Genomic DNA, 21,336 nt, shown 5'->3' with positions numbered 1-21,336 from the left:
ATAGCATTGGGATTGAATACAACAGTCACCATGCTCACTTTCCTCCATGGGAGTAATGTCTCAAACAGTCTACGCTTTGAACGTTCCCTGGAAGACCAGTAGCAGTTTCCGATGCACATCTGGAGGGATTCTGTTATCTGTGGACTATCAGAGTGGTGATGAAACACAGAAATTGCATCGGGATTGTGTACCACAGTCACCATGTGCACTGTCTTCCATGGGAGCAATGTCTCAAACAGTCTAAGCTTTGATCGTTCCCTGGAAGACCAGTTGTAGTTTCCGATGTACATATGGAGGCATTCTGTAATCTGTGGTCTATCAGAGTGTTGATGAAACACAGAAATTGCATCGGGATTGAATACAACAGTCACCGTGCGCACTTTCCTCCACGGGGGTATGTCTCAAACAGTCTGTGCTTTCGTCGTTCCCTGGAAGACCAGTAGTAGTTTCCGATGCACAGCTGGTGGCATTCTGCAATCTGTGGAATATCAGAGTGTTGATGAAACCCAGAAATTGCATTGGGATTGAATACAACAGTCAACATGCTCACTTTCTTCCATGGGAGTAATGTCTCAAACAGTCTACGCTTTGATCGTTCCCTGGAAGACCGGTAGCAGTTTCCGATGCACTTCTGGAGGCATTCTGTTATCTGTGGACTATCAGAGTGGTGATGAAACACAGAAATTGCATCGGGATTGAGTACCACAGTAACCATGCGCACTTTCCTCCATGGGAGCAATGTCTCAAACAGTCTAGGCTTTGATCGTTCCCTGGAAGACCAGTTGTAGTTTCCGATGCACATCTGGAGGCATTCTGTAATCTGTGGACTATCAGAGTGTTTATGAAAGACAGAAATTGCATCGGGATTGAATACAACAGTCACCGTGCGCACTTCCCTCCACAGGGGTATGTCTCAAACAGTCTATGTTTTCGACGGTCCCTGGAAGACCAGAAGTAGTTTCCGATGCACATCTGGCGGCATTCTGTAATCTGTGGAATATCAGAGTGTTAATGAAACACAGAAATTGCATCGGGATTGAATACAACAGTTACCATGCGCACTTTCCTCCATGGGAGTATTGTCCAAAACAGTCTACGCTTTGATCGTTCCCTGGAAGACCAGTAGTAGTTTCCGATGCACATCAGGAGGCATTTTGTAATCTGTGGGCTATCAGAGTGTTGATGAAACACAGAAATTGCATCTGGATTGAATACAACAGTCACCATGCGCACTTTCCTCCATGGGAGTAATGTCTCAAAGAGTCTACGCTTTGATCGTTCCCTTGAAGACCAGTAGTAGTTTCCGATGCACATCTGGAGGCATTCTGTAATCTGTGGACTATCAGACTGTTGATGAGACACAGAAATTGCATCGGGATTGAATACAACAGTCACCATGCGCACTTTCCTCCATGGGAGTAATTTCTCAAACAGTCTACGATTTGATCGTTCCCTGGAAGACAAGTACTAGTTTCCAATCAACATATGGAGGCATTCTGTAATCTGTGGACTATCAGAGTGTTGATGAAACACTGAAATTGCATCGAGATTGAATACAACATTCACCATGCGCACTTTCCTCCATGGGAGTAATGTCACAAACAGTCTACGCTTTGAACGTTCCCTCGAAGACCAGTAGTAGTTTTCGATGCACATCAGGAGGCATTCTGTAATCTGTGGACTATCAGAGTGTTGATGAAACACAGAAATTGCATCGGGATTGAATACAACAGTCACCATGCGCACTTTCCTCCACGGGAGTAATGTCTCAAAGAGTCTACGCTTTGATCGTTCCCTGGAAGACCAGTAGTAGTTTCCGATGCACATCTAGTGGCATTCTGTAATCTGTGGAGTATCAGAGTGTTGATTAAACACAGAAATTGCATCGGGATAGAATACAACAGTCACCATGCGCACTTTCCTCCACGGGAGTAATGTCTCAAACAGTCTACGCTTTGATCGTTCCTGGAAGACCAGTAGTAGTTTCCGATGCACGTCTGGTGGCATTCTGTAATCTGTGGACTATCAGAGTGTTGATGAAGCACAGAAATTGCCTCGGGATTGAATACAACAGTCACAATGCGCACATTCCTTCATTGGAATAATGTCTCAAACAGTCTACGCTTTGATCGTTCCTTGAAAACCAGTAGTAGTTTCCGATGCACATCTGGAGGCATTCTGTAATCTGTGGACTATCAGAGTGTTGATGAAACGCAGGAATGAACCTAGATTGAATACAACAGTCACCATGCGCACTTTCCTCCACTGGAGGTATATCTCAAACAGTCTACGCTTTGATCGTTCTCTGGAAGACCAGTAGTGGTTTCCGATTCACATCTGGTAGCATTCTGTAATCTGTGGACTATCAGAGTGTTGGTGAAACATAGAAATTGCATCGGGATTGAATGCCACAGTCACCATGCGCACTTTCCTCCACGGCAGTAATGTCTCAAACTGTCTACGCTTTGATCGTTCCCTGGAAGACCTGTAGTAGTTTCCGATGCACATGTGGTGGCATTCTGTAATCTGTGGACTATCAGAGTGTTGATGAAACACAGAAATTGCATTGGGATTGAATACAACAGTCACCATGCTCACTTTCCTCCATGGGAGTAATGTCTCAAACAGTCTAGGCTTTGATCGTTCCCTGGAAGACCAGTAGCAGTTTCCGATGCACATCTGGAGGCATTCTGTTATCTGTGGACTATCAGAGTGGTGATGAAACACCGAAATTGCATCGGGATTGAGTACCACAGTCATCATGCGCTCTTTCCTCCATGGGAGCAATGTCTCAAACAGTCTAGGCCTTGATCGTTCCCTGGAAGACCAGTTGTAGTTTCCGATGCACATCTGGAGGCATTCTGTAATCTGTGGACTATCAGAGTGTTGATGAAAGACAGAAATTGCATCGGGATTGAATACAACAGTCACCGTGCGCACTTTCCTCCACAGGGGTATGTCTCAAACAGTCTATGCTTTCGTCGTTCCCTGGAAGTCCAGAAGTAGTTTCCGATGCACATCTGGCGGCATTCTGTAATCTGTGGAATATCCGAGTGTTGATGAAACACAGAAATTGCATCGGGATTGTATACAACAGTCACCATGCGCACTTTCCTCCATGGCAGTAATGTCACAAACAGTCTACGCTTTGATCGTTCCCTGGAAGACCAGTAGTAGTTTCCGATGCACATCAGGAGGCATTCTGTAATCTGTGGACTATCAGAGTGTTGATGAAACACAGAAATTGCATCGGGATTGAATACAACAGTCACCATGCGCACTTTCCTCCATGGGAGTAATGTCTCAAAGAGTCTACGCTTTGATCGTTCCCTTGAAGACCAGTAGTAATATCCGATGCACATCTGGAGGCATTCTGTAATCTGTGGAATATCAGACTGTTAATGAGACACAGAAGTTGCATTGGGATAGAATACAACAGTCACCATGCGCACTTTCCTAGATGGGAGTAATGTCTCAAACAGTCTACGATTTGATCGTTCCCTGGAAGACCAGTAGTAGTTTCCGATGCACATATGGAGGCATTCTGTAATCTGTGGACTATCAGAGTGTGGATGAAACACAGAAATTGCATTGGGATTGAATACAACAGTCACCATGCGCTCTTTCCTCCATGGGAGCCATGTCTCAAACTGTCTACTCTTTGATCGTTCCCTGGAAGACCAGTAGTAGTTTCCGATGCACATATGGAGGCATTCTGTAATCTGTGGACTATCAGAGTGTGGATGAAACACAGAAATTGCATTGGGATTGAATACAACAGTCACCATGCGCACTTTCCTCCATAGGAGCCATGTCTCAAACTGTCTACTCTTTGATCGTTCCCTGGAAGACCAGTAGTAGTTTCCGATGCACATATGGAGGCATTCTGTAATCTGTGGACTATCAGAGTGTTGATGAAACAAAGGAATTGAATCGGGATTGAATACAACAGTCACCATGCGCTCTTTCCTCCATGGGAGCAATGTCTCAAACAGTCTAGGACTTGATCGTTCCCTGGAAGACCAGTTGTAGTTTCCGATGCACATCTGGAGGCTTTCTGTAATCTGTGGACCTTCAAAGTGTTGATGAAACACAGTAATTGCCTCGGAATTGAATACAACAGCCACCATGCGCACTTTCCTCCATGTGAGTAAAGTCTCAAACAGTCTACGATTTGATCGTTCCCTGGAAGACCAGTAGTAGTTTCAGATGCACATCTGGAGGCATTCTGTAATCTGTGGACTATCAGAGTGTTGATGAAACACAGAATTTGCGTCGGGATTGAATACAACAGTCACCATGCTCACTTTCCTCCATGGGAGTAATGTCTCAAACAGTCTACGCTTTGATCGTTCCCTGGATGAAGAGTAGTAGTTTCTGATGCCCGTCTGAAGGCATTCTGTAATCTTTTGACTATCAGAGAGTTGACGAAACACGGAAATTGCATCGGGATTGAATACTACAGTCACCATCCGCACTTTCCTCCATGGGAGTAATGTCTGAAACAGTCTACTCTTTGATCGTTCCCTGGTAGACCAGTAGTTGTTTCCGATGCACATCTGGTGGCATTCTGTAAACTGTGGACCTTCAAAGTGTTGATGAAATACAGATATTGCATCGGGATTGAATACAACAGTCACCATGCGCACTTTTCTCCATGGGAGTAATGTCTGAAACAGTCTACGCTTTGATAGTTCCCTGGAAGACGAGTAGTAGTTTACGATGCACATCTCGTGGCATTCTGTAATGTGTGGACTATCAGAGTGTTGATGAAACACAGAAATTGCATGGGGATTGAATACAACAGTCACCATGCGCACTTTCCTCCACGGGAGTTATGTTTCAAACAGTCTACGCATTGATCGTTCCCTGGATGACCAGTAGTAGTTTCCGATAGACATCTGGGGGCATTCTGTAGCCTGTGGTCTATCAGAGTGTTAATGAAACACAGAAATTGCATCGTGAATGAATACAACAGTCATCATGCACACTTTCCTCCACGGGAGTAATTTCTCAAACAGTCTACGCTTTGATCGTTCCCTGGAAGACCAGAAGTAGTTTCCGATGCAGATATGGAGGCATTCTGTAATCTGTGGACTTACAGAGTGTTGATGAAACACATGAATTGAATCGGGATTGAATACAACAGTCACCATGTGCACTTTCCTCCACGGGAGGTATATCTCAAACAGTCTACGCTTTGATCGTCCCCTGGAAGATCAGTAGTAGTTTCCGATGCACATCAGGCAGCATTCTGTAATCTGTCGACTATCAGAGTGTCGATGAAACACAGAAATTGCATCGGGATTGAATGCAACAGTCACCATGCCCACTTTCCTCCATGGGAGTAATGTCTCAAACAGTCTAGGTTTGATAGTTCCCTTGAAGACTATTAGTAGTTTCCGATGCACGTCTGGTGGCATTCTGTAACCTGTGGACTATCAGAGTGTTGATGAAACACAGAAATTTCATCGGGATTGAATACAACAGTCACCATGCACACTTTTCTCCATGGGAGTGATGTCTGAAACAGTCAACGCTTTGATAGTTCCCTGGAAGACCAGTAGTAATTTCCGATGCACATCTCGTGGCATTCTGTAATGTGTGGACTATCAGAGTGTTGATGAAACACAGAAATTGCATCGGGATTGAATTCAACAGTCACCATGCGCACGTTCCTCCACGGGAGTTATGTCTCAAACAGTCTACGTTTTGATCGTTCCCTGGAAGACCGGTAGTAGTTTCCGATGCACATCTGGTGGCATTCTGTAATCTGTGGACTATCAGAGTGTTGATGAAATACAGAAATTGCATCGGGATTGAATACAACAGTCACCATGCCCACTTTCCTCCACGGGAGTAATGCCTCAAAGAGTTTACGCTTTGATCGTTCCCTGGAAGACCAGTAGCAGTTTCCAATTCACATCTGCAGGAATTCTCTAATCTGGGGACCTTTTGAGTGTTGATGAAACACAGAAATAGCATTGTGATTGAATACAAAAGTCACCATGCAAACTTTCCTGCATGGGAGTAGTGTCTCAAACATTCTACGCCTTGATCGTTCCCTGGAAGACCAGTAGTAGTTTCCGATGCACATCTGGAGGCATTCTGTAATCTGTGGACTATCAGAGTGTTGATGAAATACAGAAATTGCATCGGGATTGAAAACAACAGTCACCATGCTCACTTTCCTCCATGGGAGTAATGTCTCAAACAGTCTACGCTTTGAACGTTCCCTGGAAGACCAGTAGCAGTTTCCGATGCACATCTGGAGGCATTCTGTTATCTGTGGACTATCAGAGTGGTGATGTAACACAGAAATTGCATCGGGATTGAGTACCACAGTCACCATGCACACTGTCATCCATGGGAGCAATGTCTCAAACAGTCTAGGCTTTGATCGTTCCCTGGAAGACCAGTTGTAGTTTCCGATGCACATATGGAGGCATTCTGTAATCTGTGGACTATCAGAGTGTTTATGAAAGACAGAAATTGCATCGGGATTGAATACAACAGTCACCGTGCGCACTTCCCTCCACAGGGGTATGTCTCAAACAGTCTATGTTTTCGACGTTCCCTGGAAGACCAGAAGTAGCTTCCGATGCACATCTGGCGGCATTCTGTAATCTGTGGAATATCAGAGTGTTAATGAAACACAGAAATTGCATCGGGATTGAATACAACAGTTACCATGCGCACTTTCCTCCATGGGAGTATTGTCAAAAACAGTCTACGCTTTGATCGTTCCCTGGAAGACCAGTAGTAGTTTCCGATGCACATCAGGAGGCATTTTGTAATCTGTGGGCTATCAGAGTGTTGATGAAACACAGAAATTGCATCGGGATTGAATACAACAGTCACCATGCGCACTTTCCTCCATGGGAGTAATGTCTCAAAGAGTCTACGCTTTGATCGTTCCCTTGAAGACCAGTAGTAGTTTCCGATGCACATCTGGAGGCATTCTGTAATCTGTGGACTATCAGAGTGTTGATGAAACACTGAAATTGCATCGGGATTGAATACAACATTCACCATGCGCACTTTCCTCCATGGGAGTAATGTCACAAACAGTCTACGCTTTGATCGTTCCCTCGAAGACCAGTAGTAGTTTCCGATGCACATCAGGAGGCATTCTGTAATCTGTGAACTATCAGAGTGTTGATGAAACACAGAAATTGCATCGGGATTGAATACAACAGTCACCATGCGCACTTTCCTCCACGGGAGTAATGTCTCAAAGAGTCTACGCTTTGATCGTTCCCTGGAAGACCAGTAGTAGTTTCCGATGCACATCTAGTGGCATTCTGTAATCTGTGGAGTATCAGAGTTTTGATTAAACACAGAAATTGCATCGGGATAGAATACAACAGTCACCATGCGCACTTTCCTCCACGGGAGTAATGTCTCAAACAGTCTACGCTTTGATCGTTCCTGGAAGACCAGTACTAGTTTCCGATGCACGTCTGGTGGCATTCTGTAATCTGTGGACTATCAGAGTGTTGATGAAACACAGAAATTGCATTGGGATTGAATACAACAGTCACCATGCTCACTTTCCTCCACGGCAGTAATGTCTCAAACTGTCTACGCTTTGATCGTTCCCTGGAAGACCTGTAGTAGTTTCCGATGCACATGTGGTGGCATTCTGTAATCTGTGGACTATCAGAGTGTTGATGAAACACAGAAATTGCATTGGGATTGAATACAACAGTCACCATGCTCACTTTCCTCCATGGGAGTAATGTCTCAAACAGTCTAGGCTTTGATCGTTCCCTGGAAGACCAGTAGCAGTTTCCGATGCACATCTGGAGGCATTCAGTTATCTGTGGACTATCAGAGTGGTGATGAAACACCGAAATTGCATCGGGATTGAGTACCACAGTCACCATGCGCTCTTTCCTCCATGGGAGCAATGTCTCAAACAGTCTAGGCCTTGATCGTTCCCTGGAAGACCAGTTGTAGTTTCCGATGCACATCTGGAGGCATTCTGTAATCTGTGGACTATCAGAGTGTTGATGAAAGACAGAAATTGCATCGGGATTGAATACAACAGTCACCGTGCGCACTTTCCTCCACAGGGGTATGTCTCAAACAGTCTATGCTTTCGTCGTTCCCTGGAAGTCCAGAAGTAGTTTCCGATGCACATCTGGCGGCATTCTGTAATCTGTGGAATATCCGAGTGTTGATGAAACACAGAAATTGCATCGGGATTGTATACAACAGTCACCATGCGCACTTTCCTCCATGGCAGTAATGTCACAAACAGTCTACGCTTTGATCGTTCCCTGGAAGACCAGTAGTAGTTTCCGATGCACATCAGGAGGCATTCTGTAATCTGTGGACTATCAGAGTGTTGATGAAACACAGAAATTGCATCGGGATTGAATACAACAGTCACCATGCGCACTTTCCTCCATTTGAGTAATGTCTCAAAGAGTCTACGCTTTGATCGTTCCCTTGAAGACCAGTAGTAATATCCGATGCACATCTGGAGGCATTCTGTAATCTGTGGAATATCAGACTGTTAATGAGACACAGAAATTGCATTGGGATAGAATACAACAGTCACCATGCGCACTTTCCTAGATGGGAGTAATGTCTCAAACAGTCTACGATTTGATCGTTCCCTGGAAGACCAGTAGTAGTTTCCGATGCACATATGGAGGCATTCTGTAATCTGTGGACTATCAGAGTGTGGATAAAACACAGAAATTGCATTGGGATTGAATACAACAGTCACCATGTGCACTTTCCTCCATGGGAGCCATGTCTCAAACTGTCTACTCTTTGATCGTTCCCTGGAAGACCAGTAGTAGTTTGCGATGCACATATGGAGGCATTCTGTAATCTGTGGACTATCAGAGTGTGGATGAAACACAGAAATTGCATTGGGATTGAATACAACAGTCACCATGCGCACTTTCCTCCATGGGAGCCATGTCTCAAACTGTCTACTCTTTGATCGTTCCCTGGAAGACCAGTAGTAGTTTCCGATGCACATATGGAGGCATTCTGTAATCTGTGGACTATCAGAGTGTTGATGAAACAAAGGAATTGAATCGGGATTGAATACAACAGTCACCATGCGCTCTTTCCTCCATGGGAGCAATGTCTCAAACAGTCTAGGCCTTGATTGTTCCCTGGAAGACCAGTTGTAGTTTCCGATGCACATCTGGAGGCTTTCTGTAATCTGTGGACCTTCAAAGTGTTGATGAAACACAGTAATTGCCTCGGAATTGAATACAACAGCCACCATGCGCACTTTCCTCCATGTGAGTAAAGTCTCAAACAGTCTACGATTTGATCGTTCCCTGGAAGACTAGTAGTAGTTTCAGATGCACATCTGGAGGCATTCTGTAATCTGTGGACTATCAGAGTGTTGATGAAACACAGAATTTGCGTCGGGATTGAATACAACAGTCACCATGCTCACTTTCCTCCATGGGAGTAATGTCTCAAACAGTCTACGCTTTGATCGTTCCCTGGATGACGAGTAGTAGTTTCTGATGCCCGTCTGAAGGCATTCTGTAATCTGTTGACTATCAGAGAGTTGACGAAACACGGAAATTGCATCGGGATTGAATACTACAGTCACCATCCGCACTTTCCTCCATGGGAGTAATGTCTGATACAGTCTACTCTTTGATCGTTCCCTGGTAGACCAGTAGTTGTTTCCGATGCACATCTGGTGGCATTCTGTAAACTGTGGACCTTCAAAGTGTTGATGAAATACAGATATTGCATCGGGATTGAATACAACAGTCACCATGCGCACTTTTCTCCATGGGAGTAATGTCTGAAACAGTCTACGCTTTGATAGTTCCCTGGAAGACGAGTAGTAGTTTACGATGCACATCTCGTGGCATTCTGTAATGTGTGGACTATCAGAGTGTTGATGAAACACAGAAATTGCATGGGGATTGAATACAACAGTCACCATGCGCACTTTCCTCCACGGGAGTTATGTTTCAAACAGTCTACGCATTGATCGTTCCCTGGATGACCAGTAGTAGTTTCCGATAGACATCTGGGGGCATTCTGTAGCCTGTGGACAATCCGAGTGTTAATGAAACACAGAAATTGCATCGTGAATGAATACAACAGTCATCATGCACACTTTCCTCCACGGGAGTAATGTCTCAAACAGTCTACGCTTTGATCGTTCCCTGGAAGACCAGAAGTAGTTTCCGATGCAGATATGGAGGCATTCTGTAATCTGTGGACTTACAGAGTGTTGATGAAACACATGAATTGAATCGGGATTGAATACAACAGTCACCATGTGCACTTTCCTCCACGGGAGGTATATCTCAAACAGTCTACGCTTTGATCGTCCCCTGGAAGATCAGTAGTAGTTTCCGATGCACATCAGGCAGCATTCTGTAATCTGTCGACTATCAGAGTGTCGATGAAACACAGAAATTGCATCGGGATTGAATGCAACAGTCACCATGCCCACTTTCCTCCATGGGAGTAATGTCTCAAACAGTCTAGGTTTGATAGTTCCCTTGAAGACTATTAGTAGTTTCCGATGCACGTCTGGTGGCATTCTGTAACCTGTGGACTATCAGAGTGTTGATGAAACACAGAAATTTCATCGGGATTGAATACAACAGTCACCATGCACACTTTTCTCCATGGGAGTGATGTCTGAAACAGTCAACGCTTTGATAGTTCCCTGGAAGACCAGTAGTAATTTCCGATGCACATCTCGTGGCATTCTGTAATGTGTGGACTATCAGAGTGTTGATGAAACACAGAAATTGCATCGGGATTGAATTCAACAGTCACCATGCGCACGTTCCTCCACGGGAGTTATGTCTCAAACAGTCTACGTTTTGATCGTTCCCTGGAAGACCGGTAGTAGTTTCCGATGCACATCTGGTGGCATTCTGTAATCTGTGGACTATCAGAGTGTTGATGAGATACAGAAATTGCATCGGGATTGAATACAACAGTCACCATGCCCACTTTCCTCCACGGGAGTAATGCCTCAAAGAGTTTACGCTTTGATCGTTACCTGGAAGACCAGTAGCAGTTTCCAATTCACATCTGCAGGAATTCTCTAATCTGGGGACCTTTTGAGTGTTGATGAAACACAGAAATAGCATTGTGATTGAATACAAAAGTCACCATGCGCACTTTCCTGCATGGGAGTAGTGTCTCAAACATTCTACGCCTTGATCGTTCCCTGGAAGACCAGTAGTAGTTTCCGATGCACATCTGGAGGCATTCTGTAATCTGTGGACTATCAGAGTGTTGATGAAATACAGAAATTGCATCGGGATTGAAAACAACAGTCACCACTCTCACTTTCCTCCATGGGAGTAATGTCTCAAACAGTCTACGCTTTGATCGTTCCCTGGAAGACCAGTAGCAGTTTCCGATGCACATCTGGAGGCATTCTGTTATCTGTGGACTATCAGAGTGGTGATGTAACACAGAAATTGCATCGGGATTGAGTACCACAGTCACCATGCACACTGTCATCCATGGGAGCAATGTCTCAAACAGTCTAGGCTTTGATCGTTCCCTGGAAGACCAGTTGTAGTTTCCGATGCACATATGGAGGCATTCTGTAATCTGTGGACTATCAGAGTGTTTATGAAAGACAGAAATTGCATCGGGATTGAATACAACAGTCACCGTGCGCACTTCCCTCCACAGGGGTATGTCTCAAACAGTCTATGTTTTCGACGTTCCCTGGAAGACCAGAAGTAGTTTCCGATGCACATCTGGCGGCATTCTGTAATCTGTGGAATATCAGAGTGTTAATGAAACACAGAAATTGCATCGGGATTGAATACAACATTTACCATGCGCACTTTCCTCCATGGGAGTATTGTCAAAAACAGTCTACGCTTTGATCGTTCCCTGGAAGACCAGTAGTAGTTTCCGATGCACATCAGGAGGCATTTTGTAATCTGTGGGCTATCAGAGTGTTGATGAAACACAGAAATTGCATCGGGATTGAATACAACAGTCACCATGCGCACTTTCCTCCATGGGAGTAATGTCTCAAAGAGTCTACGCTTTGATCGTTCCCTTGAAGACCAGTAGTAGTTTCCGATGCACATCTGGAGGCATTCTGTAATCTGTGGACTATCAGACTGTTGATGAGACACAGAAATTGCATCGGGATTGAATACAACAGTCACCATGCGCACTTTCCTCCATGGGAGTAATGTCTCAAACAGTCTACGATTTGATCGTTCCCTGGAAGACAAGTAGTAGTTTCCAATCAACATATGGAGGCATTCTGTAATCTGTGGACTATCAGAGTGTTGATGAAACACTGAAATTGCATCGGGATTGAATACAACATTCACCATGCGCACTTTCCTCCATGGGAGTAATGTCACAAACAGTCTACGCTTTGATCGTTCCATCGAAGATAAGTAGTAGTTTCCGATGCACATCAGGAGGCATTCTGTAATCTGTGAACTATCAGAGTGTTGATGAAACACAGAAATTGCATCGGGATTGAATACAACAGTCACCATGCGCACTTTCCTCCACGGGAGTAATGTCTCAAAGAGTCTACGCTTTGATCGTTCCCTGGAAGACCAGTAGTAGTTTCCGATGCACATCTAGTGGCATTCTGTAATCTGTGGAGTATCAGAGTTCTGATTAAACACAGAAATTGCATCGGGATAGAATACAACAGTCACCATGCGCACTTTCCTCCACGGGAGTAATGTCTCAAACAGTCTACGCTTTGATCGTTCCTGGAAGACCAGTAGTAGTTTCCGATGCACGTCTGGTGGCATTCTGTAATCTGTGGACTATCAGAGTGTTGATGAAGCACAGAAATTGCCTCGGGATTGAATACAACAGTCACAATGCGCACATTCCTTCATTGGAATAATGTCTCAAACAGTCTACGCTTTGATCGTTCCCTGGAAAACCAGTAGTAGTTTCCGATGCACATCTGGAGGCATTCTGTAATCTGTGGACTATCAGAGTGTTGATGAAACACAGGAATGAACCTAGATTGAATACAACAGTCACCATGCGCACATTCCTCCACTGGAGGTATATCTCAAACAGTCTACGCTTTGATCGTTCTCTGGAAGACCAGTAGTAGTTTCCGATTCACATCTGGTAGCATTCTGTAATCTGTGGACTATCAGAGTGTTGATGAATCATAGAAATTGCATCGGGATTGAATGCAACAGTCACCATGCGCACTTTCCTCCACGGCAGTAATGTCTCAAACTGTCTACGCTTTGATCGTTCCCTGGAAGACCTGTAGTAGTTTCCGATGCACATGTGGTGGCATTCTGTAATCTGTGGACTATCAGAGTGTTGATGAAACACAGAAATTGCATTGGGATTGAATACAACAGTCACCATGCTCACTTTCCTCCATGGGAGTAATGTCTCAAACAGTCTAGGCTTTGATCGTTCCCTGGAAGACCAGTAGCAGTTTCCGATGCACATCTGGAGGCATTCTGTTATCTGTGGACTATCAGAGTGGTGATGAAACACCGAAATTGCATCGGGATTGAGTACCACAGTCACCATGCGCTCTTTCCTCCATGGGCGCAATGTCTCAAACAGTCTAGGCCTTGATCGTTCCCTGGAAGACAAGTTGTAGTTTCCGATGCACATCTGGAGGCATTCTGTAATCTGTGGACTATCAGAGTGTTGATGAAAGACAGAAATTGCATCGGGATTGAATACAACAGTCACCGTGCGCACTTTCCTCCACAGGGTATGTCTCAAACAGTCTATGCTTTCGTCGTTCCCTGGAAGTCCAGAAGTAGTTTCCGATGCACATCTGGCGGCATTCTGTAATCTGTGGAATATCCGAGTGTTGATGAAACACAGAAATTGCATCGGGATTGTATACAACAGTCACCATGCGCACTTTCCTCCATGGCAGTAATGTCACAAACAGTCTACGCTTTGATCGTTCCCTGGAAGACCAGTAGTAGTTTCCGATGCACATCAGGAGGCATTCTGTAATCTGTGGACTATCAGAGTGTTGATGAAACACAGAAATTGCATCGGGATTGAATACAACAGTCACCATGCGCACTTTCCTCCATGGGAGTAATGTCTCAAAGAGTCTACGCTTTGATCGTTCCCTTGAAGACCAGTAGTAATATGCGATGCACATCTGGAGGCATTCTGTAATCTGTGGACTATCAGACTGTTAATGAGACACAGAAATTGCATGGGGATTGAATACAACAGTCACCATGTGCACTTTCCTCCACGGGAGGTATATCTCAAACAGTCTACGCTTTGATCGTCCCCTGGAAGATCAGTAGTAGTTTCCGATGCACATCAGGCAGCATTCTGTAATCTGTCGACTATCAGAGTGTCGATGAAACACAGAAATTGCATCGGGATTGAATGCAACAGTCACCATGCCCACTTTCCTCCATGGGAGTAATGTCTCAAACAGTCTAGGTTTGATAGTTCCCTTGAAGACTATTAGTAGTTTCCGATGCACGTCTGGTGGCATTCTGTAACCTGTGGACTATCAGAGTGTTGATGAAACACAGAAATTTCATCGGGATTGAATACAACAGTCACCATGCACACTTTTCTCCATGGGAGTGATGTCTGAAACAGTCAACGCTTTGATAGTTCCCTGGAAGACCAGTAGTAATTTCCGATGCACATCTCGTGGCATTCTGTAATGTGTGGACTATCAGAGTGTTGATGAAACACAGAAATTGCATCGGGATTGAATTCAACAGTCACCATGGGCACGTTCCTCCACGGGAGTTATGTCTCAAACAGTCTACGTTTTGATCGTTCCCTGGAAGACCGGTAGTAGTTTCCGATGCACATCTAGTGGCATTCTGTAATCTGTGGACTATCAGAGTGTTGATGAAATACAGAAATTGCATCGGGATTGAATACAACAGTCACCATGCCCACTTTCCTCCACGGGAGTAATGCCTCAAAGAGTTTACGCTTTGATCGTTCCCTGGAAGACCAGTAGCAGTTTCCAATTCACATCTGCAGGAATTCTCTAATCTCGGGACCTTTTGAGTGTTGATGAAACACAGAAATAGCATTGTGATTGAATACAAAAGTCACCATGCGCACTTTCCTGCATGGGAGTAGTGTCTCAAACATTCTACGCCTTGATCGTTCCCTGGAAGACCAGTAGTAGTTTCCGATGCACATCTGGAGGCATTCTGTGATCTGTGGACTATCAGAGTGTTGATGAAATACAGAAATTGCATCGGGATTGAAAACAACAGTCACCATGCTCACTTTCCTCCATGGGAGTAATGTCTCAAACAGTCTACGCTTTGAACGTTCCCTGGAAGACCAGTAGCAGTTTCCGATGCACATCTGGAGGCATTCTGTTATCTGTGGACTATCTGAGTGGTGATGTAACACAGAAATTGCATCGGGATTGAGTACCACAGTCACCATGCGCACTGTCATCCATGGGAGCAATGTCTCAAACAGTCTAGGCTTTGATCGTTCCCTGGAAGACCAGTTGTAGTTTCCGATGCACATATGGAGGCATTCTGTAATCTGTGGACTATCAGAGTGTTGATGAAACACAGAAATTGCATCGGGATTGAATACAACAGTCACCGTGCGCACTTTCCTCCACGGGGGTATGTCTGAAACAGTCTGTGCTTTCGTTGTTCCCTGGAAGACCAGTAGTAGTTTCCGATGCACAGCTGGTGGCATTCTGCAATCTGTGGAATATCAGAGTGTTGATGAAACACAGAAATTGCAGTGGGATTGAATACAAAAGTCACCATGCTCACTTTCCTCCATGGGAGTATTGTCAAAAAGAGTCTACGCTTTGATCGTTCCCTGGAAGACCAGTAGTAGTTTCCGATGCACATCAGGAGGCATTTTGTAATCTGTGGGCTATCAGAGTGTTGATGAAACACAGAAATTGCATCGGGATTGAATACAACAGTCACCATGCGCACTTTCCTCCATGGGAGTAATGTCTCAAAGAGTCTACGCTTTGATCGTTCCCTTGAAGACCAGTAGTAGTTTCCGATGCACATCTGGAGGCATTCTGTAATCTGTGGACTATCAGACTGTTGATGAGACACAGAAATTGCATCGGGATTGAATACAACAGTCACCATGCGCACTTTCCTCCATGGGAGTAATGTCTCAAACAGTCTACGATTTGATCGTTCCCTGGAAGACAAGTAGTAGTTTCCAATCAACATATGGAGGCATTCTGTAATCTGTGGACTATCAGAGTGTTGATGAAACACTGAAATTGCATCGGGTTTGAATACAACATTCACCATGCGCACTTTCCTCCATGCGAGTAATGTCACAAACAGTCTACGCTTTGATCGTTCCCTCGAAGACCAGTAGTAGTTTCCGATGCACATCTAGTGGCATTCTGTAATCTGTGGAGTATCAGAGTGTTGATTAAACACAGAAATTGCATCGGGATAGAATACAACAGTCACCATGCGCACTTTCCTCCACGGGAGTAATGCCTCAAACAGTCTACGCTTTGATCGTTCCTGGAAGACCAGTAGTAGTTTCCGATGCACGTCTGGTGGCATTCTGTAATCTGTGGACTATCAGAGTGTTGATGAAGCACAGAAATTGCCTCGGGATTGAATACAACAGTCACAATGCGCACTTTCCTTCATTGGAATAATGTCTCAAACAGTCTACGCTTTGATCGTTCCCTGGAAAACCAGTAGTAGTTTCCGATGCACATCTGGAGGCATTCTGTAATCTGTGGACTATCAGAGTGTTGATGAAACACAGGAATGAACCTAGATTGAATACAACAGTCACCGTGCGCACTTTCCTCCACTGGAGGTATATCTCAAACAGTCTACGCTTTGATCGTTCTCTGGAAGACCAGTAGTAGTTTCCGATTCACATCTGGTAGCATTCTGTAATCTGTGGACTATCAGAGTGTTGATGAAACATAGAAATTGCATCGGGATTGAATGCAACAGTCACCATGCGCACTTTCCTCCACGGCAGTAATGTCTCAAACTGTCTACGCTTTGATCGTTCCCTGGAAGACCTGTAGTAGTTTCCGATGCACATGTGGTGGCATTCTGTAATCTGTGGACTATCAGAGTGTTGATGAAACACAGAAATTGCATTGGGATTGAATACAACAGTCACCAAGCTCACTTTCCTCCATGGGAGTAATGTCTCAAACAGTCTAGGCTTTGATCGTTCCCTGGAAGACCAGTAGCAGTTTCCGATGCACATCTGGATGCATTCTGTTATCTGTGGACTATCAGAGTGGTGATGAAACACCGAAATTGCATCGGGATTGAGTACCACAGTCACCATGCGCTCTTTCCTCCATGGGAGCAATGTCTCAAACAGTCTAGGCCTTGATCGTTCCCTGGAAGACCAGTTGTAGTTTCCGATGCACATCTGGAGGCATTCTGTAATCTGTGGACTATCAGAGTGTTGATGAAAGACAGAAATTGCATCGGGATTGAATACAACAGTCACCGTGCGCACTTTCCTCCACAGGGGTATGTCTCAAACAGTCTATGCTTTCGTCGTTCCCTGGAAGTCCAGAAGTAGTTTCCGATGCACATCTGGCGGCATTCTGTAATCTGTGGAATATCCGAGTGTTGATGAAACACAGAAATTGCATCGGGATTGTATACAACAGTCACCATGCGCACTTTCCTCCATGGCAGTAATGTCACAAACAGTCTACGCTTTGATCGTTCCCTGGAAGACCAGTAGTAGTTTCCGATGCACATCAGGAGGCATTCTGTAATCTGTGGACTATCAGAGTGTTGATGAAACACAGAAATTGCATCGGGATTGAATACAACAGTCACCATGCGCACTTTCCTCCATGGGAGCCATGTCTCAAACTGTCTACTCTTTGATCGTTCCCTGGAAGACCAGTAGTAGTTTCCGATGCACATATGGAGGCATTCTGTAATCTGTGGACTATCAGAGTGTTGATGAAACAAAGGAATTGAATCGGGATTGAATACAACAGTCACCATGCGCACTTTCCTCCATGGGAGTATTCCTCAAACAGTCTTCGCTTTAATCGTTCCGTGGAAGACCGGTAGTAGTTTTCGATGCACATATGGAGGCATTCTGTAATCTGTGGACTATCAGAGTGTTGATGAAACACAGAAATTGCATCGGGATTGAATACAACAGTCACCATGCGCACTTTCCTCCATGTGAGTAAAGTCTCAAACAGTCTACGATTTGATCGTTCCCTGGAAGACCAGTAGTAGTTTCAGATGCACATCTGGAGGTATTCTGTAATCTGTGGACTATCAGAGTGTTGATGAAACACAGAATTTGCGTCGGGATTGAATACAACAGTCACCATGCTCACTTTCCTCCATGGGAGTAATGTCTCAAACAGTCTACGCTTTGATCGTTCCCTGGATGACGAGTAGTAGTTTCTGATGCCCGTCTGAAGGCATTCTGTAATCTGTTGACTATCAGAGAGATGACGAAACACGGAAATTGCATCGGGATTGAATACTACAGTCACCATCCCCACTTTCCTCCATGGGAGTAATGTCTGAAACAGTCTACTCTTTGATCGTTCCCTGGTAGACCAGTAGTTGTTTCCGATGCACATCTGGTGGCATTCTGTAAACTGTGGACCTTCAAAGTGTTGATGAAATACAGATATTGCATCGGGATTGAATACAACAGTCACCATGCGCACTTTTCTCCATGGGAGTAATGTCTGAAACAGTCTACGCTTTGATAGTTCCCTGAAAGACGAGTAGTAGTTTACGATGCACATCTCGTGGCATTCTGTAATGTGTGGACTATCAGAGTGTTGATGAAACACAGAAATTGCATGGGGATTGAATACAACAGTCACCATGCGCACTTTCCTCCACGGGAGTTATGTTTCAAACAGTCTACGCATTGATTGTTCCCTGGATGACCAGTAGTAGTTTCCGATAGACATCTGGGGGCATTCTGTAACCTGTGGACTATCAGAGTGTTAATGAAACACAGAAATTGCATCGTGAATGAATACAAGAGTCATCATGCACACTTTCCTCCACGGGAGTAATGTCTCAAACAGTCTACGCTTTGATCGTTCCCTGGAAGACCAGAAGTAGTTTCCGATGCACATCAGGTGGCATTCTGTAATCTGTGGACTATCAGAGTGTTGATGAAACACAGAAATTGCATCGGGATTGAATACAACAGTCGCCATGCGCACTTTCCTCCATGGGAGCCATGTCTCACACAGTCTACGCTTTGATCGTTCGCTGGAAGACCAGTAGTAGTTTCCGATGCAGATATGGAGGCATTCTGTAATCTGAGGACTTACAGAGTGTTGATGAAACACATTAATTGAATCGGGATTGAATACAACAGTCACCATGTGCACTTCCCTCCACGGGAGGTATATCTCAAACAGTCTACGCTTTGATCGTCCCCTGGAAGATCAGTTGTAGTTTCCGATGCACATCAGGCAGCATTCTGTAATCTGTCGACTATCAGAGTGTCGATGAAACACAGAAATTGCATCGGGATTGAATGCAACAGTCACCGTGCGCACTTTCCTCCCCGGGAGTAAAGTCTCAAACAGTCTACGCTTTGATCGATCCCTGGAAGACCAGAGGTAGTTTCCGGTGCACATCTGGTGTCATTCTGTAATCTGTGGACTATTAGAGTGTTGATGAAACACAGAAATTGCATCGGGATTGAATACAACAGTCACCATGCCCACTTTCCTCCATGGGAGTAATGTCTCAAACAGTCTAGGTTTGATAGTTCCCTTGAAGACTATTAGTAGTTTCCGATGCACGTCTGGTGGCATTCTGTAACCTGTGGACTATCAGAGTGTTGATGAAATACAGAAATTGCATCGGGATTGAATACAACAGTCACCATGCCCACTTTCCTCCACAGGAGTAATGCCTCAAAGAGTTTACGCTTTGATCGTTCCCTGGAAGACCAGTAGCAGTTTCCAATTCACATCTGCAGGAATTCTCTAATCTGGGGACCTTTAGAGTGTTGATGAAACACAGAAATAGCATTGGGATTGAATACAAAAGTCACCATGCGCACTTTCCTGCATGGGAGTAGTGTCTCAAACATTCTACGCCTTGATCGTTCCCTGGAAGACCAGTAGTAGTTTCCGATGCACATCAGGAGGCATTCTGTAATCTGTGGACTATCAGAGTGTTGATGAAATACAGAAATTGCATCGGGATTGAAAACAACAGTCACCATGCTCACTTTCCTCCATGGGAGTAATGTCTCAAACAGTCTACGCTTTGAACGTTCCCTGGAAGACCAGTAGCAGTTTCCGATGCACATCTGGAGGCATTCTGTTATCTGTGGACTATCAGAGTGGTGATGTAACACAGAAATTGCATCGGGATTGAGTAACACAGTCACCATGCGCACTGTCATCCATGGGAGCAATGTCTCAAACAGTCTAGGCTTTGATCGTTCCCTGGAAGACCAGTTGTAGTTTCCGATGCACATATGGAGGCATTCTGTAATCTGTGGACTATCAGAGTGTTGATGAAACACAGAAATTGTATCGGGATTGAATACAACAGTCACCGTGCGCACTTTCCTCCACGGGGGTATGTCTGAAACAGTCTGTGCTTTCGTTGTTCCCTGGAAGACCAGTAGTAGTTTCCGATGCACAGCTGGTGGCATTCTGCAATCTGTGGAATATCAGAGTGTTGATGAAACACAGAAATTGCAGTGGGATTGAATACAAAAGTCACCATGCTCACTTTCCTCCATGGGAGTAATGTCTGAAACAGTCTACGCTTTGATAGTTCCCTGGAAGACCAGTAGCAGTTTCCTATGCACATCTGGAGGCATTCTCTAATCTGTGGACTTTTAGGGTGTTGATGAAACACAGAAATTGCAATGGGATTGAATACAATATTCACCATGCGCACTTTCCTCCATGTAAGTAATGTCTCAAACAGTCTACGACTTGATCGTTCCCTGGAAGACCAGTAGTAGTTTCCGATGCACATCTGGAGGCATTCTGTAATCTGTGGACTATCAGAGTGTTGATGAAACACAGAAATTGCATCGGGATTGAATACAGCAGTCTTCATGCTCACTTTCCTCCATGGGAGTAATGTCTCAAACAGTCTACGCTTTGATCGTTCCCTGGAAGACCAGTAGCAGTTTCCGATGCACATCTGGAGGCATTCTGTTATCTGTGGACTATCAGAGTGTTGATGAAACACAGAAATTGCATCGGGATAGAGTACCACAGTCACCATGTGCACTTTCCTATATGGGAGCAATGTCTCAAACAGTCTAGGCTTTGATCGTTCCCTGGAAGACCAGTTGTAGTTTCCGATGCACATCTGGAGGAATTCTGTAATCTGTGGACTATCAGAGTGT

Source organism: Schistocerca gregaria, unplaced genomic scaffold (assembly GCF_023897955.1).
Source record: "Schistocerca gregaria isolate iqSchGreg1 unplaced genomic scaffold, iqSchGreg1.2 ptg000066l, whole genome shotgun sequence".
In the NCBI taxonomy this organism is placed as follows: Eukaryota; Metazoa; Arthropoda; class Insecta; order Orthoptera; family Acrididae; genus Schistocerca; species Schistocerca gregaria.
Note: the sequence above shows the minus strand (reverse complement) of the source record.